At 40.8% G+C, this 23,714-nt stretch overlaps 1 protein-coding gene and 1 long non-coding RNA gene across 4 annotated transcripts in view; one reads left to right on the forward strand and one right to left on the reverse strand.

Annotated features, from left to right (window-relative positions):
• MYOCD (myocardin) overlaps positions 1 to 23,714 on the forward strand; it is a 120,494-nt gene that overhangs the window by 15,510 nt on the left and 81,270 nt on the right. The gene's annotated exons all lie outside the window — the stretch shown is intronic.
• LOC108542399 (uncharacterized) overlaps positions 1 to 23,714 on the reverse strand; it is a 37,330-nt gene that overhangs the window by 10,296 nt on the left and 3,320 nt on the right. The gene's annotated exons all lie outside the window — the stretch shown is intronic.

Raw genomic sequence — 23,714 nt, forward strand, 5'->3', positions numbered from 1 at the left:
TGTTGTTGTTGTTGTTGTTGTTGTTGTTGTTGTTTGAGATGGAGTCTCTCTCTGTTGCCCAGACTGGAGTGCAGTGGCGCCATCTCGGCTCACTGCAAGCTCCCTCTCCCGGGTTCCCGCCATTCTCCTGCCTCAGCCTCCCAAGTAGCTGGGACTACAGGTACCCGCCACCACGCCCCGCTAATTTTTTGTATTTTTTTAGTAGAGACGGGGTTTCACCGTGTTAGCCAGGATGGTCTCGATCTCCTGACCTCGTGATATTTTTCTACCAATTCTGTAAGATTACAAGTTTGATTGTACACATGAGGTTACTGAGTTTCCAGAGACATTAAGAAATTGGCCCAAGGTCACCCAGTAGATTCAGACCTAGAACTCTCATCTCAGGGCTTACAAAATCAAATTTACCACATGGTCCCCCAGAGAAATGGGCAGCCCAGGGGAATGTGGTCTTTTCAGATAGGCAGATGCCTGGCATTTAACCCATTTCCTCTCTCAACCTAACAGTCCGTCTGCTTAAAGCTTTTTATTTTTTATTTTTTTAAAACATGGTAGCCATCTGCACTGGCTTCAAGATTGAAAGAATGAGATGAGAAGGAGAGATGGAAAATTCAGCAAGTGTAACTCAGGGTTGGCTGGGAGAGGAGGACAGAATGAGGCATAGGGGATAGCGAAGGAATCCTTGGCTTAGTAGAAATGCAGCCTTCACAAAGGATTGTGTTCTTAACACATAGATTAGAACCTGGCAGTAGAGAACGTCCCAGAGACAGAAAGTATTCTCAAGCATCATGTTTCGCTGTTTCAAAACCTTGTGTCTAACAGTAGAGCCAGGATTATTTTCTAACATTTAAAGAATGGTTAATAGACCTATATTTAGATATATGTATAAGCATATGTTTGTATATGATATATAAAATATATATAATATGAGAGAGTTAAAGATTTATCTTGGAGGATGCTCTTTGCAATGATATATATGCTGCAGTAAAACTGAGGGAAAACTGGAGATGCTTAACAAAAAGAAAATATTTAAATACATCAAAAATGGGATTTACCATGCGCGTTAAATATGGTGTTTTCAAAGGATCATGAGATGCAAAACTGTTTACAATGCAAGAAGGAGGTTTCAGAGTTGCATGTGATACAATCCCAATTCTTGAGAACTTGTAGGGTAGGTGCCTTTTTATATCCATGTTCAGGCATATGAATCAGAAGAAAAAAGGCAAAGTATTAGCAGGTGCTGCTTATCGCTGCAGACTTGAATTCCTATTAATTTTACCGTTCATCCTGAAACTTTTATACATTTTTCAAATTTTCTATAATGAACATGCACTTGTTTTATAGTCAGAAAAGGTAATATATGCTTTAAACGCTATAATAGAATAGTATATATCACAAGCTTAACTTAGGCTCTCAAAAGAACTTAAACCTATATTCAAGAACCACAGCCCCACGGAATGAAGACTCTTCTCTTACTTTTAGAAGAACTGCTTTGCCTCATAAAATACACCCTTTCTTCCAAACTCTAATTCCCCTAACTCTTATTCAGCTACTTAGTGGATACCCACAGTTAACCTCATTAATCTTCATAAGGTAATTTACTAGGGCTAAAGGGCTCTTAATTTGACCACTATAATTACCCTAGAGGTGAGTATAATGATATCCTTCTTACAGGGATGGGAAACTAAGGTACAGAAAGGGGAATGACCTGCCCAAATTTACACATACAGTACGGTGAAGCAGCACTTGAACTCAGATCTCCTGGCACTAAATCTTGTGGCCTCTCTCGATGAACAAGCGAACACAAGAAGGCGTAAATCTGAGTCCCTTTGTCTCAGGCATCTCTGCAGCAATAGCTTTCAAGGAACGCGGGTCAAATGGCAGGTCCTTTTCCCGGAGGCCCCTCCCGCCGGCCCCGGGCTTGTGTGCACGCTGTCTGCTTAATTCGCTCATGGCTCTGTGCCACAGAATACATAAACAAGTGGGGAAAGCCTCAGAGAGGAATCTTAGTGCCCAAATGGAGCAATTTGTCTTCTGCAATTATTGTTTGAAATTGTTTATGTCAGTTGCCGAGTTTCTGTTCTGTACTTCAGGGACCTGTTTGTGATGGAAGGAAAATTTCCCTGCCGCGGAACAGCCATGCTAGTTGGACACTTGCAGTGACAGTGTTGTCAGCTGCTTCCCAGTCCTCCCTGACTTCGAGAGGGGTTTGATGAGGTTCCCTACACCCCAATAGAGCACCCCAGGAACTCTCTGATGCTCACATGCCTGCTGCATGGGCTAATTTAATCCTTACAACAATCCTGTAAGGAGGGACCGTTGTTACAGTCCTCCATCCATAGACGAAGAAACCAAGCCCCCAGCACTGAAGGAACTGCCACAAAATCCCATGCCTTGTAAATGGAAAAGCTGGGGCTTGGTCTCACGCACCTTTGGTTTGTAAGTCCATGCTTGTGACTGCTACCCTGTACTGCTTCTCACAAGCACCCGAACCAGTCAGAGCTGGCTTGAGCCATCTGACTTTGCCATCCCATCCTCCTGGTGGGCATCTGAACTGCGAATTCTGCCCTCTAAGTGACATCGTAAGCCCCAAGGCATTTCCACTTGAGGTTTTTGTTCCCTATTCCTTTAGTGTCTTGAGTTATTTTAACATGAAAGCCTCAAGCTCACAAACCTGGCAGCTTTGTGAGTGAGAAAGAATTCCTTTTGAGGCATGAATTAGTCTTCTTCAAATGTTTTGACAAGCTGAGAGTGTGGTGCTTAGGGAGAGAATAGCTTCGCAGTGTTCGTGTGAACAGACACCTTTCTAAAACAACTTGAGCCCAAGCATGAGGCTCAGTCATTGAAATCACAAATCACTGCATGGTAATTCTGAGACCAAGCGTTTTGGCTTTCAGTATTCTCTTGGTTTTGACTCGCCAAATGCCCAGCACTAGATGCTGGCCTGAATTCACGTCTCTTAATCTCCCTAAAGGAAGCAGAGCCAGGACATCCCTTAGGATGAAGAAAGAACAGTGTGTGCCTGGTCTCAGCACCCCCTGCTTGAGTGCTCTCCTGTAAGGGTCACTGAGGCCAGCCCAGCACCCGCCAGAGCACACCTTGTTCCTTGAGACCATCAAGGGCTACCTCAGTGACCTGATCATCATTTTCACCTCCTCCTCTCTGAGTACTCCCTGCAGTAGATGAGCAGACCGTCGGGCCTATGTTATTCTTGGTCAGTGAATACAACAAACAACAGCACGCAGGGCAACATTTGGCTAGGGAACAGTTACCATCGGTACCTGGAATCAGAAGGCAAGGAGCAGAGTGTGCTCAGGCATTAGCACTCCACACAAAAATAATCCCTGGCTCTCAGCCTTGTTTGGGAAATGTGGCCAGAATTGGGGCAAGACCGATGCGGATAACCAGGTCTCTCATTTCACCTTCTCCCAGCATTCTGTCAACCACCATCTTCTTTTTACTGGGAAATTCGATGCTTCTGTATGCCAAGGAGGAACATGTCAGACCCACAGGTGACACGGGCCACTGGTGGGGAAGAGTGGCTTTGTCCTAGAGTCAGATAACGCCAGGCAAAGAAAAGAATTTGGTGGTGAACCACACATAGGAAGAGAAGAGGAGAGTTGTATCTATGATATGTGCCACACAGTATCAGCTTCCAGCTCTGGAGGAGACCAGAAGCCTCCGATGGTGGTCCTGCTTGTTACTTTCCAGGAAGTCATCCATTCACCAGCCAACAGCTTTCCCAAAGACCTATGCCTGGTAGTGTCCTTGAACGCAATAATGTCAAGGTCAAAGATTACATATGAAGATGCGTCCAACTAAACCTGGGGTAGGATTCAACAGAAAAGGGAAGGTAAAAGACTAAATTATAAACAGGTACCACTGTCCTTTTCACGGAGAGAGTTTTCAGCGGGCTCATGCTCTGTTGTATCCAGGGTTTGTGATCTTGACCTGGCATCTTATGGAGAGGATGCAACATAAATAGCCATTCAAGCTTCTCTTCACCACCTGCTTAACCGAGATCCTAAGTATGATAACTGCCATGTGCATTCTGTCAGGAGTGTACATTCTGCTCACTTTTACAAACACCTGCATCCATATACCCAGAAGTCTTTGATTGGTAGAACAGGATTTATTTGTTTTTTATTTTTTTTGAGACGGAGTCTCGCTCTGTCGCCCAGGCTGGAGTTCAGTGGCCGGATCTCAGCTCACTGCAAGCTCCGCCTCCCGGGTTCATGCCATTCTCCTGCCTCAGCCTCCTGAATAGCTGGGACTACAGACGCCCGCCACCTTGCCCGGCTAGTTTTTTTGTATTTGTTAGTAGAGACGGGGTTTCACCGTGTTAGCCAGGATGGTCTCGATCTCCTGACCTCGTGATCCGCCCGTCTCGGCCTCCCAAAGTGCTGGGATTACAGGCTTGAGCCCCCGCGCCCGGCCTGTAGAACAGGATTTAGAAGTAGATCTTAAAGCTTTACCTGGTTGTGCTGACAGCTTTCTGCCACCACAGGATGCCCCTCTTCAACAATTATCATATGGAACCTCTTTGTTTGCAAATGATACAGAATCAAACACTAGAAACCCTGAACAAGCTTAAGCAAAAAGGAACACTTATTATAAACAAACCAGGACGTCTCATCAAACTGAACGACAGAAATGTGTTTGCGACTTGGGTGGAAATAAGCTGCCATTGGGGATTTGAACACTTTCAGGCCACTTTCTTGGCTATCTTCCGTCTTCTCCTGCAATATAGGCTGGTTTTGTTTCTCATTTCACATGGGTGAAAATGGCCGCCTCCGACTGCTATTGAATTTTCTCTTTGAGTCCCATTTCCAAAATTCCTAGGGAGAAGCTCTGTCTGGCTGGGGGGATGCCCATCATGAGAACAAAAACTGGGACTAGGAAGACAGACAAAAACTGTGTGGATGGCAGAGGAGAAAAGCATTTCCTATTAAACCCAATGGAAAACCATTTCAGACGAGAATAAAAGAGAGGCACTGGCTTCCCCTCCTTTCTTTCTTTTGTCACTGCCACCAACAGCTGTACTGTTGGTACCTGTCTCTCCTTGTCTTCCTCTGTCGCTTTCTCTCTCTCTCTCCCTCTCTCACTCCCCCATCCCGCCCTGCTCCTTCTCTCTCTCTCTCTCTTATTCTTTCTCTCTTTCTTATCAGGCCTGTCAAGTCTTTCGGGAATGAAAATTACTCACACAGACACAGACACACACACGTACACACACAAGCTGTTGTTAGGTAGAACTGGAAGGAGGCAAATTAAATGCTATGGGCCTGACAACTCCATTTATTGATTTGTTTAAGTTTTCTGAGAGAAAGGGCCAGAAAAGCCTTCCCTAATTCCCAAACTACGCGAAGCTCCTGGTGTGACACTCCGCAAATTGTAATTATTTAACATCTTTCTACCTCCCTAGGCTGTAATCTCTCCGTAGGCAAAACTTGTGACAGTTTTATTCACAGCTGGATCCCTCATGTCTAAGACAGTGTTTGGACATAGAGTACGTGATCAGTAAATATTGAATGAATGAAATGAATGAATGGAGAAATGAATGATGTTAGCATGTTCACCTTACTGGCAAATTCCCAGATGAAGACATTACTTCAAAGGCTCCTGGCAGCCCTACCAATTTGGCTACCAATAATCATAGTAACAGTGCTTTTGTTTTTTTCAAAAGTCTGATCAAAGAGTGTGTCATATAAGTAAGTTTCATTCGCATCTCTCTCTTTCTCTCATCCTCTCTCTCTCTATCTCCATTTTTCATTAATTTATTATTAAGACATAGCAATCCTTTTTTCTCACTTGTTTCTCAAATTTGCCCTCTTTGTTTTATTCCCAAGTGGACTTTCTTGCCTTATCCATGGATCATAATGAGAGTCTCTAAACCAATCCTGTCTCTTCCCATCATCCTCACATCAGATGAGTCCTCTTAAAATGTCAACCTTACTGAATTACTCTGCTGGTCAAAAAAAAATGCCAGTGTAGCCCTCTTTCTACAGGATAAAGTACGAAGTAGCATCCATGGCTCTCTGTTTCTGAATTCCTAACTCCTGTTACAGTGTTATCTCTTAGCACTCCCGAATAGAAACATGTTCCCTGAATCAGGCAATGTCCAGAGGAACACTACATATTTTATGGAGCCCTGTGCAAAATGACAGTGCAGGATCCCTTGTTCGAAAATGATTAAGAATTTCACAATGGTGACTGGGCATGGTGGCTCACGCCTGTAATCCCAGCACTTTGGGAGGCCAAGATGGGTGGATCACGAGGTCAGGAATTCAAGACTAGCCTGGCCAACATAGTGAAACCACGTCTCTACTAAAACATACAAAAATTATCCGGGCATGGTGGCACGTGCCTGTAGTCCCAGCTACTCAGGAGGCTGAGGCAGGAGAATCCCTTGAACTGGGGAGGTGGAGGTTGCAGTGAGCCTAGATGGCGCCACTGCACTCCAGCTGGGGAAACAGAGTGAGAATTAGTCTCAAAAAAAAAAAAAAAAAAGAATTTCACAATGGTGATAGCACCTCATCAAACCAAGCACAGGGTCTTTCTAAAAATATGACTCAGTCACAGCACAAGTTATATGCTTATGAAGCCAGCCCTGGGTAGGAAGGGCCATGTTTATTTCAGATTTAAGATTTTATTCATTTTGGGCCAGGCATAGTGGCTCATGCCTGTAATTCTGGCACTTTGGGAGGCCAAGTCAGGTGGATAACTTGAGGTCAGGAGTTCGAGACTAGCCTGGCCAACATGGTGAAACCCCATCTCTACTAAAAATAGACAAAATATCAGCCAGACATGGTGGCACATGTCTGTAATCCCAGCTACTTGGGAGGCCAAGGCACAAGAAATGCTTAAACCCAAGAGGCAGAGGTTGGCAGTGAGCCAAGATCACACTACTGCACTACAGTCTGGGTGACAGGGTAAGACCCCGTCTCAACAAAAAAAAAGCAGGGGGTCTGGGCGCGGTGGCTGATGCCTGTAATCCCAGCAATCTGGGAGGCTGAGGTCGGTGGATCACTTGAGGTCGGGAGTTCAAGACCAGCCTGGGCAACAGGGTGAAACCCCGTCTGTACTAAAAATACAAAAGATTAGCCAGGTGTGGTGGTGCATGCCTGTAATACTAGCTACTCGGGAGGCTGAGGCAGGAGAATCACTTGAACCCAGGAGGCGGAGGTTGCGGTGAGCCAAGATCATGCCACTGCACTCCATCCTGGGAGACAGATTGAGACTGGCTTAAAAAAAAAAAAAAAAAAAGAAGTTTTATTTATTTTATTTTGTTGGTCAAGAATACTCTTTTTGCATCTTACCCATAAATTTCTCACTTGAAAAGTTAAAGGTTCAGTTCTTCTGCCCTTGGTAGCCTTCTACATATATGGATTATTTAAGAACATGTTGCCTAACACTTGGTTTAGTTAACTCAAGCGTGTGTATCTTTTTCTTCATCAGAGTATTTATGACTGAAATTGCTTCGTATAATTCCTGGTGCTTAGAGGTACCTCAACAGATAGAAAGGAATTGTTCAATACTATTTGAGAACTTGAATTGGAAGATACACACAAGAATGCATGAGCACCAGGCTGGCCTTGTAAATCCCAAAGCCTTCTAGAGTCACCATAGAAGTAATAGCTGTTCTAGTTGACATTTCCCTCTAAAGCATCACTTTGAGACCCTGCATTTCACCCTTAACCTCTTAGACCCGGTGGTGAGATATGCTTTACAATCTTGCAGCCTTTTCCTGTCCTTTGAACATAACGCTAAGAACACATTGTAATCTCATGGGAAAAACTTGAGATTAAGAGGAATCTCAGAACCCTGAATTTGGAGACTTACAAAAACAGACCTTGGTCAAAAATGAAGCCAAATGTCATGAAATGTTAGCCCTCCAAGGAGCCTTTGACATCATCAACTCATCTCTCTTGCTTTACAGAGGAGGAAACTGAAGCTGCAGAGGTGTCTCGTCCAAAGTCATAAGGCTATTTAGTGGGAGGAACACGGGCTCTTCTCCCAAGTTCTTGTGTGACTTGCAAGACAGCCTGTCGATATATCAGGGCAGACAGAACTTTGGGTCAATTTCTAGTCCACGCTTGTAGGTATTTCACCTCTGTGCAAGGCAGAAATTGAATGTAGGCCCAGTTTTCTTTTTAAGACACTTTAATTTTTCACAAAATTCTGGAATTTGGCATCTAACTGTACAACACTCAAATTATAAAGAAGGTTTCCATTTAGACACAGGGCTTATCGTATCTGCAGAACATGGACACAGTCTAGTAGCATGGGAGTACAAGCAGCATCATGGGTCTGATGAAATGATAGCTCTTATAGTTGCCAAGGGCACTGGTTGCTAGGCAGGGTACAGAAGAGTCTAACAGTAGCCAAGAGTCCACTGTAAGAAAAGGTGCTGCAGAAGTGGCAAAAGCCCACCACCATCTGCTGATGGAAAAGAAAGGTTTCCCTCTCTGCTGTTGCCAAGGGAGCTGGCTCTCTCCTGGATTTGAGAGCTTTCCAGTACTCTGGAGCCTTCAGTATCCTGCAAGGAAGCTTCGAAGGACCCAGATGGGTTGGGAGAAACAGCCATGTTGGTGTAATGGCACTGTAATCTACACCCGCTCCTTGCTCCTGAATAAAATCGTTCATCTATTCCTAAGTAATATCTCATAGGAGGTTTGAGATTTTTAGAACCAAATCATAAAAATAACATACCGAAGTTGGAAGGCGTTTAGGGGACCCTGCAAACCCATGATTTTAAAACTCTGCTTCATAGAGTTTTAACATTTTGTGAGAGGTTTTGCTTTTGTTGTTCACCTCCATGCTATTTTTTTTTCTTTCCATGTAAGATTTTTAGTTAAAAAACACTACACTTTCAGTAATACGTTTTTAAAAATTTGAAACCATCTAATTCTAACCAAGTCCTTCCCTTCATGAGTAAAGAGTCTGGAGCCCAGAGAGATGAATTTCTTGCATTATTATTACTTTGATGTGTTGCTAGAAAAAGACATGTGGGTTTACTCAGTAAATTCTGGGGGGTTATTTTCACCTTCCCATATAGTCAAGGCAAAGCCATTCCTAAAGAGACTAGAATTCATGGAATATTTAGAAGAAATAGAGGAAGATGACTTTGTGGGTGAGAGATGCATGGCTGGAACAGTGAGTCCTCATCTTTTAATTTTTTTATTGGTCACGCTTTTGAAATATATTTTTTCTTTCCCCAAAGGATAACTTATTAAGTATACAATAAACAGAAACCATTTTATCATTTCGTTAAAAGTTTAAATATAAATTAACGTATGTTCAAAAAAATATTCAAAAAAATATCTGGTCAAATCATGTATTCTGCTGTTCTTTTAGACAACACAACCATTCTTTGGGGCTGAAGAGGTCGCGGCAAGTAGGGGGCACAAGCAGGTCAAGCAACGCTAGGGGGAATTTACTTAAGATAAATGGAGTAGTTGGGTAGGCAAAAACCAAATAGTCAGTGGAGAGGAGGTAGAAAGAAAATCAATCACATTTGAATAATATGATGGTGTTAAGGAAGCAGTGTATCCATGGCAACATGGGAGAAGAAATGGGTAAGGATGATGCTCTTAGCAAGGATGATTTATTTGGGTGGATGAAACAGAAGATTAACACACAGATTCCAGTAACTTCTCTGTGATTCTTTGGATAATAAAACTTCATGGGCCCATATTGTATACTGAATGGAAAATGGACAAGAACTAACAATTCCCAAAGAGTTGAGATGCATTAAGATCCCTGGTGTTATTGGTTTGGGACAACAGTGTTGCTGAAAGCATTGGAAAGCCTCCTACACCCAATGGAGGAAAAGGCAGCTGTTCTCCACCTTGAATGTCAACAGGAGGCTTCTGGGTTTCAGTTGACCCCCCAGCTTTGTCAGTACAACCTGAACTGAAGCATGGATGGGCAATTACCCTGCTTATTAGAGCAGAACAGATCACTTATAGGAATGATCCTGGGCCCCGCTTTGCTGCTTCCAAATTATCTAAACAGTTGAGCAGATAGCCAGATTCATTCTGAAACTCTTACAGCAAATCATTTATGTAAAAAAATGTTTAGTTTCTTCCTTCCTTTCCTTCCTTCCATCTTCTTCCTTCCTTCCATCTTCTTCCTTCCTTCCTTCCTTCCATCTTCTTCTTTACTTCCTTCCACCTCCTTCCTTCCTTTCGTCTCCTTCCTTCCTTCCATCTCCTTCCTTCCTCCCATCTCCTTCCTTCCTCCCATCTCCTTCTTTCCATCTCCTTCCTTCCTTCCATCTCCTTCCTTCCTTCCATCTCCTTCCTTCCTTCCTTCCCTCCTCCCTTCCTTATTTTCTTCCATCTCCTTCCTTCCTTCCTCCTCCCTATTGCCATTATTTCTACATCTCCTTCCTTTCTTTCTCTCCTTCCTTCCTGCCTCCCCCCTCCCGTCTTTCTTTTCTTCTGTTTTTTTCCCTTCTTTCTTCCTTCCTGTCCTTTCCTTTCTTTCCCTTCGTTCCTTCCTTCCTTCCTTCCTTCCTTCCTTCCTTCCTTCAGGATCATTTCCGTCTTGGGTCCTGGGTGGCAGCCCACGATGTGGGCAAAAGTATTGCCTTACAAATCAGAGTTCTGCTAGGACACTTGGCCTATTTCTTGTTTCCCTTCTGGAGCAAGGCCTAGTGTATCCCTGGTTTAACACATCTTTCATTTTCTATTAAATACATGTGAATTAATTAGTTGTCAGTGGAATAGATATTCACACCCATGTACGCACACACATGCATACCTTGTTCTTAAAATTACAAAATAAACTTGGTTTTCCTATTCCCATTTTTTAAAATTTCTTCTTCTTTCTACCCTTTCCCTTATCCTTGCTTTGTCTTCTTTTGTCTGCTCCTTTCTTCGCTAAAATCCTCAGTACATTTAGAATTGACTCACACTCAGATTTAATCAGATGAAACTTTTCCTACCTGCTGCATATAAACACTTACAGGAATACGTAGCACTACTATCATAATCACATATATTACTTCTATTACTGGTGTAGATATAATTTTTGGTCTCTTGAAATCTTTTAACTTCTTGGAAATAATCCTGAAGCCTTGATTTTGGAACGTAGACTCCCACACCCTATAAAGTATATATTTTGTCAGATATAAACCTAGTCTGACACCAAACAAAACAAAATATTTAGGTCAGGATATAAAGAAAAAGTAGAGACAGATTTGATGTTATATAAGCATATATTATATGACAAACAATATATCTAAAATCCATTGGATATAGAAATGAATGATATTAGAACAACTAATTAACAATGTGAGGCCAGGCACCGTGGGTCACACCTGTAATCCCAGCACTTTGGGAGTTCGAGGCAGGAGGAGGATCACTTGAGGTCAGGAGGTCAAGACCAGCCTGGCCAACATGGTGAAACCCCATCTCTACTAAAATACAAAAATTAGCTGGGCATGGTGGCAGGCAACAGTAATCCCAGCTAATCGCTTGAACCCAGGAGGCAAATGTTGCAGTGGGCCGAGATCACACCACCGCACTCCAGCCTGAGTGAGACTCAGTCTCAAAAAAATTTTTGAAAAAATAATTAGAGCCTTTTGTAACACTATACACTAAAATTAATTCCAGATGCACTGAAAAGTTAAATGAAAATGTAAAAACCAAAATATAAACATATAAGAACATTTCAGTGATACATAATCTGGAGATGGAGAAGGTCTAAGTATACATCAAAGATAGAACTCATAAAAGAATATTCTAAGGGATTGCATATAGAGATGTTCAATGCCAAAAATCATCACAAGATTGAAAGGCAAACTAAAAAAAAACCAGTGGAAATTTACAACATCGACGACTGACTATGTTTAATGTACTTCAGATATAAATAGATACCCCAAGTCTATAAGGAAAAAAAAATCCCAGTGGAAAATCTGTCAAAGAATGTTATCAGACAGTTTGCAAAAGAAAAGATACTAATAGAAAAATCTAAGAAAACATGTTTGACTCATTAAAAAGTATGATGAGATACCATTGTTACTTATCAGATTAGCAAAGCTTTTTTTCTTCTTCTTCAGTAGCGTCAACCACTGTTAACAAGGTTGTAGTGAAGTTAAGGCACTCCCATAGTCCCGGTAAGAGTACAAAATGACTCATCTTTACTGAAGGAAAGAAAATTAAGTTTACAGTCAAAAGGGATTAACTGGATATTGAAGCATAATGAAATACTATGTGGCCATAAAAAATGAGAGTTCATGTATACATAACCACACAAAAAGTAAGAACATATTGAAAAAAAATGGAAAAGCAAGGCACAAAATAGTATAAAACATGGTCTCATTTTGCATGTAGCGTATTTGCTTATTTCTATTTCTCAAGCGTACTTTTTTCTCAGAATTTCCTGGAATGTTTGTGAAAATGTATTCCCAGTCTACCCCAGACGTACTAGGCAATAGTCTCCAGGAAGGGGACTAGGGGAATTTGTGTTTATCAAGTCTCCCCAGGTCGTTCTTATATCAGGTAAATTGGGGAAATCCTGATCAAATCTAATGTAAACTCTTTATTCAATTCATATTGAGACTGAGCTCCAGCAAGGCTCTGGGAGCTGTCAAAAGCAATAGCTATTTAGCTGCGGAATGGGATCTAGAATCACATGTGTCCAATCCCAGATGAACAATCCCTTTTTAAAGCCCCAAGCATATCCACTAATATTCTTAAATTTAACTCCCAACAACTTCCTAATCCCTTTGTAGACAGGTGGCAGGATTCTTAGCTCTATTGTTGCACATTCGGTAATGACCTTTCTTTGTTGATAGCAAATGGAAAGTTTTCCATTTTCACCGTTCCCTAGCAATGTGACATTTTCAAACAGTAGCTCAAAACTCTTTAAATAGAAAAGATCCATTTCTACTCTATCGTGACTCAGTAACAGCCACAGGATTCTTCTCAAACTTTCCTAAAAATGTCATCTTTGGGCTGGACTCAAGAGGAACATTTCAGCCAAGGAGACACATTTTCCACTCTGTCAAGAATGAGCGAGCATGGGGTTGGAACATAAAGTGTTTTGCAATCCTCAGAAAAGCAATACTTCTCACCAAAACCATGGCAACGACTCCACGTGATGCCATCAGAGTCTGGGATCGTTCAGGAGCCTCATTCTAATTGAAGACTTGGTCGGGGCCATCACCTGTGTTGGTCAGAACAGTCACCCAGCTGCCTGTTGGCTTCAGAAAGAAAACGGTACCCTACCTGACTGTTGCCATGGAGACACTATGGGCAGTGATTCTGAGCTGAGCATCCCTTATGTTAAGTTACTTAGGGGGCAGGTAGCATGAAACGTGCCTCATGTTCTAATGGCTTCTGATTCTTCATTTAAAAAGATAGGCCCTTCACCCTCGCACCAAATGGAAGAAATACGTTAAAACACAAGGTATAACATGACTAAAGTTACTGTTTTCTCATCCAAATATTAATAGTTCCATTTGGAACTTACACTCGTGAGATAAAAGTTTAGAGTCCAAAATCATGGTTGGAAATTTGCCTGCCTAAATTTATAACTTTCTGGCCTTGGATGAGCTTTTATATCTTAGGAGCTATGACCGGGAATAATAATACACACTCCTCAAGAATTATTGGGATATTTCAATAGATGATTTACGTAAAACACTTCTTTCCCTAAGACTGGCACTTTCCAATTCTGTTAGTAATGAGTCCCCTTCAACTTTCTTACTAGGAATTATCAACACGAGAGAGACAGGGAAAAGGAATAAAAGAAAGGAATAGGAAAGAGCTGATCTGTAGTGAATTAATGACTCAATTTCTTCTATTCACCTCATTTTCTGCCTTTTCCATCTCACTCGATGTGGTGTGTTACTCCTGTGTGGTCAGTTTTCCCTTCATGTACATGGCATAACTTCTTCTAAGGGACCATCACTCCTTGGCACAGCCAATGTTTAAGGCAGTAATGACTTTTTAAAAGGCATACGCTTGCATTCCCATCGCTTCCTTTTCTTCTTTAGATTTGGTATCCAGAAAATAGGTGGGCTTTCTTGTGAAGCAGCCACTATCAGTACAAAGCAGAAAGGTCTTTGATAACCTTGCAGAATTTAGAAAGTGGTAAACTCATTAATGCTGTCCCAATAATCCTGAAATTGTTAACTATTATTTGTTGTTAATATTGAGATTACAGCTATATACAGATGCTATCTATACAGAAGGCTAGAGCTCTTGGACACTGAGGATTATGAAGCTTGGCAGACTCAAAGTTAAATCTATGTTTTCCATTCCCAATGTCCTTGCCCCATCCTGTTGCCTTTCTTTGGCATCAAGAAAGGCCTGCCTACCACCAGCAGGCATGTGGCAAAGGTGACTGTCTAAGTTATAAGCAAAATGTCACCATGTCCTTCAATCCTATTTCCCTCCTCTTCAACCTGAAACTCTGAGGAGACCTGTGCAGCTGCACCTGGTTCTCCCTCTTCTGAGTGCCTCTGCTTTCTCTCCCAGGCACAGGTGAGTGAACTCTGCCAAGCTTCCTAACCCTCAATGTCCAAGAGCCCTGGCCCACCTATCTGTACATAGCAATAATCTCAATATTAACAACAAATAATAGTTAAGAACTTCACAGGATTATTGGGAAGGCATTAGTGAGTTTATCACTTTCTAAACTCTACACTCTCTGGTTGCAGTCCCCATGTTGTGCAGGATAGTTTAGCTCCCATTCTTGAGCTGGAACCCAGTCCCAGCCCCGAGCTGCAAGCGTGGAATCTAGTCCTGGTTCTCCACTATACTCGACCAACAAGTTTCTATGCATTTTTAAATAATTATTAAACAGTGGGCTGCTTCTCTGACTCAATAGGCTTCACACCTATTCTGTGATTATAGAATATTAAGGAAACAAATTTTCCCTTCTTTGGTAAGGTATGTGCTTAGGGTGGTGGTAGAACTTGCTACTTGTTCCTGAAGTTCATTTTGGAGAAAAATCACAGGGTGGAGCTGTCATGGAACATTTATGTTTTTTAAAAAAATAAAAATAAAAAATAGGCCAGGCGCGGTGGCTCATACCTGTAATCCCAGCACTTTGGGAGGCCGAGGTGGGCGGATCACCTGAGGTCAGGAGTTCCAGACCAGTCTGGCCAACATGGTGAAACCCTGTCTCTACTAAAAATACAAAAATTAGCTGTGCATGATGGTGGGCGCCTGTAATCCCAGCTACTCAGGAGGCTGAGGCAGAAGATTCGCTTGAACCTGGGAGGAAGAGGTGGCAGTGAGCCAAGATTGTGCCACTGCACTCCAGCCTGGGAGTCGCAGAGAGACTCTGTCTCAAAAAAAATAAATAAATAAAAAAAGGTGCTCCCTACCTACCAGACATGAAAATATATACCATTATATATCATTAGTCTAGAATAAAATAAATGGTGTAGCACTGGAACAAGAATATTCAAATGAGGAGATCAGAATCCAAAGCCCAGACCTCTGAGTAAAGAGGCGACTTAAACACAAACATATGACTCGCAATTCTGATGACAATGGCCGAAAGAATGCAAGAATAGAAAAAGTACTGCTTTGATTCTGGAAGCCTAGAAAGACTGACACCCAAATGTCAGAATCATAAGAGAGATTTCTGCTGTTGATAAAACATATTGGGATGACGTAGAGAAGACACCAAGAACTCACTTCCCGCGACCTTCCAAAGATAAGAATGAGGTCCCTAAAAAGATGAATGAAGAGAAACCTCCAGGAATACCTGTCACTTAGAGGTGGGTAGAACTGGGAGTGGAAAGAAGGCATGGGCCAAAAAGTCACCTTCTGTTCAAACAGTATTTTTAGCTATGATGGATCAATGGAGGTTTGCCAAGAGCTCTGGGACACAAATGGGTGCAGCAAGCTGAAAGCAGGGAAGGGAAGGGAGGCTCTGCTCAGCAAAGCACAAAAAGGCATCCAGGAAGGGGCCAAGCAAAAGCTGCAGGTGGCTGTGCTCAGATAGCAAAGCAACTTCACCAAGCATAAGGCCACTGGAGCAAGGTTTCTCTCTGAAGTGTCAGGACCGTCCTATCTGCAGTGGGAAGCAGCAGAGAGGGATGGGTTCGAGCTCAACCTCTCGTATCAAAGTTCAGCCGAACCTGGAGAAGAAGACACCCCAGGAACGAATTCCACTGCTACGATCATCCGGGACTTGGCTCTCTGCCCACTCCCTTTAGAGTTAGACCCTGACCGGGCAGCCAGGCCTCCAGCTTCAGAGGAGAGAAAGATTCCAGTAGCTTCCATGTGATTGGAGCAACAAGGCTAAGGGAAATGGGCAACCTGGTCATACTTTGTGGGAAGATCAGAACAACCTTTTAGGAGAGCTGTTGTCATACGTACCAAACACCTTGAAATTTGACATCTCCTGTGACCAAGTCATTCTACTTCTAGGAGTGTTTCTTAATGTCATATCAAAGACGTGGCCAAAAATCCACTGGAAAGAATGTCCACTGTGATTTTTAATGTTAAAACTTTAAAAAATCTAAACATTCAGTAATAGCCAATGGTTTCAATGACTTATGGAATAACCAAAAAAAAGAAAAAAGAAAAAGAAAAAGAAAGGAAAGAAATACTCTACAGCTACTAAAATAGCATCATTTGATGGGTATTAAATGGCATATGAATGTATCTTTGATATATTACTAATAAAAATCAGCTAATGAAGGAACCCTTATAATGTGATCCCACACAAACATATAGGAAAAAGGACCTCAACTTCATGAATGAAATATTAGCAAGAAGTATCCCTAGTTTAGAGATTATCTTAGTCTGTTCAGACTGCCATAACAAAATGCCATAAACTGGGTAATTTATAAGCCACAATAATTTATTTCTCACCGTTCCAGAGGCTGGAAAGTTAAAGGTACCGGCAGGTTTGGTGTCTGATGAGGGCCCCTTTCCTAGTTCATAGAAGTCCCTCTCTCACTGCCTCCTCCCATAGTGGAAGGGGCCAGACAGCTCTCTGCGGCCTCCTTTACAAGGGCACCAATCCCAAAGATGAGGGCTCTGCCCGCATGACCTAATGACCTCTCAAACTTCTTAACACCATCATCTTGAGGATTAAGATTGCAACGTGTAACTTTTGGAGAGACACACACATTAAGACCAGAGCAGATAAGTATGTTTTCTCCTAGAAGCTTTTCTATATTTTGCAATGTTTCTGCATTAAACGCATATTGTTTTTGCTTCTTATCCCTTTATCCCTTTGTGCTACATTCTAAGAGGACAGTTTAGCTCAATCTTCTAGTTCACAAATTCATTTTTAGTTGAGTTTATTGTGATGAATGAATTTTTACTTTGCGATTAGTGTTAATAGGAAAGATATTATCTTTTGAATTTTAATTTTTTAAACTGTAGTACAATACACATAAAATGTACCCTATTAACCATTTTAACTGTGTAATTCAGTGGCATTAAGTACACTCACACTGTTGTATAATCATCACTAAGATCTTGCAAAGCTGAAATTCTGGTTCCATTAAACTATAACTCCCCATTCTCTCTTCTCCCAGTCCCTGGAATCCCCCTTCTACTTTCTGTCTCTATGAGATTGACTACTCTAGGTACCTTATGTAAGTGGATTTATACAGTGTTTCTACTTTTGTAATTGGCTTATCTCACTCAGCATAATGTCTTCAAGTTTCATCCATGTCGTAGCATGTCAGAATTTCCTTCCTTTTAAGGCTGAATAATATTCCTTTTTTTTTTTTTTTATGACAGAGTCTCGCCCTGTCACCAGGCTGGAGTGCAGTGGTGCAATCTCGGCTCACCGCACTGCAACCTCCACCTCCCGGATTCAAGCGATTCTCCTGCCTCAGCCTCCAGAGTAGCTGAGACTACAGGTGCATGCCACCATGCCCAGCTAATTTTTGTAATTTTTTTTTTAGTAGAGACGGGGTTTCACCATTTTGGCCAGGATACTCTCGATCTCTTGACCTCACAATCCGCCCGCCTCAGCCTCCCAAAGTGCTGGGATTACAAGTGTGAGCCACCGCACCCGGCCCCATTTTCTAAATATACCATATTGTGTTTATCCTTCGTCCATTGATGGATACTTATGTCACTTCCCCTTTTGGCTATTAAGAATAATGCTGCTATGAGGGTAGACGTACAAGTATGTCTTCATGTCTCTGCCTTCAATTCTTTTGAGTATATACCCACAGGTGGAATTGACGGATCATACAGTAATACTGTGTTTAATATTTTGAGGAGCTGCCATACTCTTTTCCACAGTAGTTGCCCATTTTGTATTCCCATCAACAGCACACAAGGGTTTTTATCTCTCCATATCCATGTCAACACTTGTTTTCTGTTTTACGGATGGTAGCCATTCCTATGGGTGTGAAGTGATTAATGTATTATTTTTCTGTTGATGAATTCTCTTGCCTGTTTCTGAGAAAGGCCTGTTCCCTTTGTTCATATTGTTCCCTTAAGGGCATGTTCTTTCCTTTGGTTAAGTTTGGAGTCTGTGTTAGCCAGGATGGTCTCGATCTCCTGACCTCGTGATCTGCCTGCCTTGGCCTCCCAAAGTGCTGGGATTACAAGCGTGAGCCACCGCATCCGGCCTAGGTATACATTTTTAAAACTGTCATTTCTGTTATTTATAGGAATCAGGTGTTTGCTGAGTTTGCCATCTTGAAACAGAAAATATTTGGTATTTTTGCTACTAAAAAAATAGAATAGGAAGTATAAATTACTACAAATTAGCACCTAGAACCAGATTGTGGCTTACGTTAGAATTTAAGTAAATGAAGAAGTTGACATTATACATCAGTAAGCAAAAGAAATTTTTTAATAAGTGGCAGTTATATATAGTTTTCCAACTATTTGGAATAAATTAGAGTTACAGCCTAGCCTCAAACCATATACCAAATTCCATATGCAGAGATATCATAATCAAAGGCAAAGAACGTGCACACATAGGTTAGGCTCAGGAGGGGCAGGATGAACTGGAAAAAAAGAGTTTGTATGGGGAATAATGGGTACATAGGAAAAGACCTCAAAGGCTAGAATAAGGAGTCACCACAAGATGCTATACCAAGTAATCTTATAAAAAAGGAGTTTGGGGAAATTGATCTGGTAATGCTGTGTAATGTGTATTGCGAGGAGAGCCCACTAATAAAAATAAGAAAAGAAAGATGTGAGATGGTTTAATCCAGATCTGAACTGACGATTCTTAACTTTTGTAAGTCTCAGAGACTTCCGCAAATCTGATAAAAGTCATAAGCCAGTCCATAGAAATATGCATTTACACACATGCAAGCAACATTTTTGCATACAGAGTCAGAGATTTAACAGGGTTCCTGAAGACCAAGTTCTTGAGGTGGGAGGGAGAGGAATTTATTTTGTATTCAGGGAAAATTGAGTTTATCTCCCCAGCTAGCATGTTACGGTCGTGAGGATAGTAACTGTCCTCTTCACCACTGTATGCCAACAGCAAGCAATGCTTTCACTTAGCAGGCAGTCTAATATGTAATGAATGATTGAATGAATGTAATGAATTAATGCCTTCAATCTTTAGAACTGAAAAATCCACAAACAATTAAACAAAAAAAAAAGAAGTATGCAAATGGGTGATGTCAAGTAGTCCAATGATTTCTCCATATCGAAGCAAAGAAATTTTGTCTCCTACCGGACCCTCTTTAGTGTCATTGTTATGGAATTTTTCTCTCTGTTTTCTTATCTCCCCTCTCCTCTGATAATTTTTTTTTTTTTTTTTTCTGAGACAGGGTCTCGCTTGTTACCCAGGCTGGAGTGCAGTGGCTCAATCTTGGCTCACGGCAAACTCCGCCTCCCAGGTTCAAGCGATTCTCATGCCTCAGCCTCCCGAGTGGCTGGGATTACAGATGTGCACCACCATGCCCAGCTAAGTTTTGTATTTTTAGTAGCTATGGGATTTTGCCATGTTAGCCAGGCTGTTCTCAAGCTCTGACCTCAGGTGATCCCCCCTGGCCTCTCCAAGTGCTGGGATTACAGGCATGAGCCACCATGCCTGGCCTCCTTTGATAATATCTCTCTCTTCCTTTAGAAATTCTGTTAAAAGATTTTGTGGCTACTTGCTTAAAGATGATGCCCAAAATCAGTGTTCCAGCCCTGACCTCTCAGCCTTTCTCCAGCCCTACATCTTAATTGTTTATCAGGCACCTTGTTTCTTATTTACCAGGACACCAAAAATTCAGATTGTCTAAAACTAAGCTCATCATTTTTTCAGAGTTCTCTGTCAACTTTATTATAGCATAACTCTAACACATGTTTTCAGAACCCTAGTCTTTAAGCTTTAAATTAAAGGAGCTTAAATTTGGAAGCCGTGGCTTTCTTTGGGAATCTAATGCGTGCTGTGGACCCATACCCAAGAAAAAAAATGCATATATGCAGATATAGTTGCATACATTAAGTAGCTGTATTTCTTGCAACATATCCAAAGATCCCAGACTAACAACCCCTTGAAAGATAGTAGTATGTATTTGTTTGTTTGTTTGTTTGTTTGTTTGAGATGAAGTCTTGCTCTTGTCGCCCGGGCTGGAGTGCAATGGCACAATCTCGGCTCACTGCAACCACTGCCTCCCAGGTTCAAGCAATTCCCCTGCCGCAGCCTCCCGACTAGCTGGGACTACAGGCACACACCACCACGCCCTGCTAATTTTTTGTATTTTTAGTAGAGACGGGATTTCACCATGTTGGCCAGGCTGGTCTTGGACTCCTGACCTCGTGATCCACCCACCTCGACCTCCCAAAGTGCTGGGATTACAAACGTGAGCCACTGCAACCAGCCAGTAAGCATATAATTCTGTCCTCCTTCACGTCACCAAAATCTTCTGATTCTTTTTGTTCAAAGTGTTTTTAATGTTTTCCCCTTTTGTTTCCATTTCCACTGCCTTTGTCCAGTTCAATCTAAGTCAGAATGACTTAATAGCTAGAGAACTGAAAGAGTCTTCTAATTGGCTAACTCTAACAATGGGAGATCTTTACAAACTTTTGTCTTCATTTGATTAAGATCTATGATATTGAAAGACAAAATAATTGAGAATTCTTATTTATAATGGTTATAATGTATAAAATGTGTTGTTTAATGGAAAACTTGGAAAACAACTTGTTCCTATCACATTTGGATAAAAATTCACCAGTAAAACTGCCTGGGCCTGAATATTTTTGTATGTGTGTGTGTGGGGGGGGGTTATAATAATCAATAATGATTTAATAAACATATTGCTATTCAGATTTCCTGGGGTTTTTTTGGTATCAATTTTGGCAAGTTTTAGTTTTCAAGAAATGTATCCACTTTAAGTGTTTAATTTATTAGCACATATTTGTTAATGATATTTTCTCATCTTTAATGTCTAGAATATATGGTTATAACACATTTTTTAGTCCTGTTATTGATAAATTTTATTCTCTACTTTTATAATCAGATACTTCGGGAGGCTGAGGCAGGTGGATCACTTGAGGTTAGGAGTTCTAGACCAAACTCACTAACATGGTGAAACCCATCTCTACTAAAAATACAAAAATTAGCCTGGCATGGTGGCACACGCTTGTAATCCCAGCTACTCAGGAGGCGGAGGCAGGAGAATTGCTTGAACCTGGGAGACAAAGGTTGCAGTGAGCCGAGATCGTGCCACTGCACTCCAGCCTGGGTGACAGCGTGAGACTCTGTCTCAAAATAAATAAATAAAATAAAATAAAGTCAGTCTAGTTAGGAGTTTTCCAGTTTTGTTGATCTTTGCAAATAACTAGCTTTTGGCATTGTTAATTTTTTCTACTACTTGTCTGTTTTCTATTATAAAGATTTCTGCTTTAATCTTTATTATTTCTTATTTCTACTTACTATGAGCATACTTCTTTTTTATCTTCTTAATGGTAGAATCTTAGGTCATTGATTTCAAGCCTTTCTCTTTTTCTAATATAAGTATTTAAAACTCTAAGTTTCCCTCTAATCACTGCTTTAGCTGTCTCTCGTAAGTTGTAATATGGGTCATGGGAAATTGTGACATGAAATAGTTATAATATGTTGTACATTTTTTATTATTCAGTTTAAAATATTTTTTATTACTCTTGTGATTCTGTTTTGACTATGAATTATCTAGAAATGTATTGCCAAATATTTTTGTTAATAGCATATTGCTTTTGAGTAATAATTCCAGTGTGGTCAGAAAATGTACTCTACATGATATCAATTATTTCAAATTTATTAAAACATATTCTATGGCCTAGTATACATTGGTAAATGTACCATGTACACTTGAAAAGAATGTTTATTCTGCAGTTGTTGGCTGTAGTGCTAAACAAGTATTAATTATATCAAGATGTTTGATATTATCGCTCAAATCCTCTATGTCATTAGTAGTTTTTAAAATCTAATTATGTCAGATGTTGAGAGAGGAGTCTTAAAATCTCCTACTGTCATTTTGAAATTGTCTATCTAGTCCTTTAATTCTGTCCATTTTTTTTCATGTATTTTGAGGTTCTGTTCTTAAATGCATATCCATTTATAATTGCTATGTCTTCCTGATGAATTCTCCCTCTTATAATTATAAAATTTCCATTATTTATCTCTAACAATACTCTGTGACTTGATGTCTATTTTATGTGACATTAATATAGTTATTCCAGCTTTCTTATGCTTGCTGTCTGTATGGTATATCTTTTTTCCATCTACTTACTTTCAACCGATCTGACAGTTTATATATAAAGTGTGTCTCCTGCAGACAACATATAATTGAATATGGCTTTTATAAATTATTTCTGATAAACTCTGTTTTATTTGAGCATTTCAACTATTAAAATTTGACGTAATTATTGACATGGTTGGATTTGGATCTACCATTGTATTACTTGTTTTTTGTTTGTCCCTATGCTTTCTGTTCCTATATTCCCCCTCTCTTTCCTTCTTTGGATTACTTGATACTTTTAGTATTCCATTTCAATTTATAGGGTGTTTTTAGTTATACCCTTTGTGTTCTTATTATTGGTTACAGTATAATCATTAATTACGACTGTCTACCTATAGTTAGTATTATACCACTGCATGTAAACTATAGAAATTTGGCAGTCATAAGAAGTCCTTTACGTTATCACTGTAATCTGTATTACATCTATGTTCCTTAAGAGCATCGCAAGACAAAGTTATAGTTTTTCCTTATAAAGTTATATATGTTTAATTACGAAGAAATGTAAATATCTTTAATGTTTATTAATACAGTTACCATTTCTGACATTCTTTATTCATTCCTGAATATCTGTGTTATCTTCTGGTATCATTACCCTTGAGCCTGAAGAATTTACTTAAGCATTTCTTGTAAGAAATCATATTATTTTTTCTTTACCTGAAAATGTCTTTATTTCGCCTTCATTCCTAGAGGACATTTTCTATTCTGAGTTCGTAGATTGGGGGATGGGGTGTTTATTTGTTTCTCTTTTAGTTTTTTATTTTCTAGCTTTCATCGTTTCTGAAGAGAAGTCTGTGGCTATTTAAATCAACACTTTTTTTCGGTCGGGCGCGGTGGCTCAAGCCTGTAATCCCAGCACTTTGGGAGGCCGAGGCGGGCGGATCACGAGGTCAGGAGATCGAGACCATCCTGGCTAACACTGTGAAACCCCCGTCTCTACTAAAAAATACAAAAAACTAGGCGGGCGAGGTGGCAGGCGCCTGTAGTCCCAGCTACTCGGGAGGCTGAGGCAGGAGAATGGCGTAAACCCGGGAGGCGGAGCTTG

The sequence above is a fragment of the Rhinopithecus bieti genome, unplaced genomic scaffold, assembly GCF_001698545.2.
Source record: "Rhinopithecus bieti isolate Rb0 unplaced genomic scaffold, ASM169854v2 scaffold_20098, whole genome shotgun sequence".
Classification (NCBI taxonomy): Eukaryota; Metazoa; Chordata; class Mammalia; order Primates; family Cercopithecidae; genus Rhinopithecus; species Rhinopithecus bieti.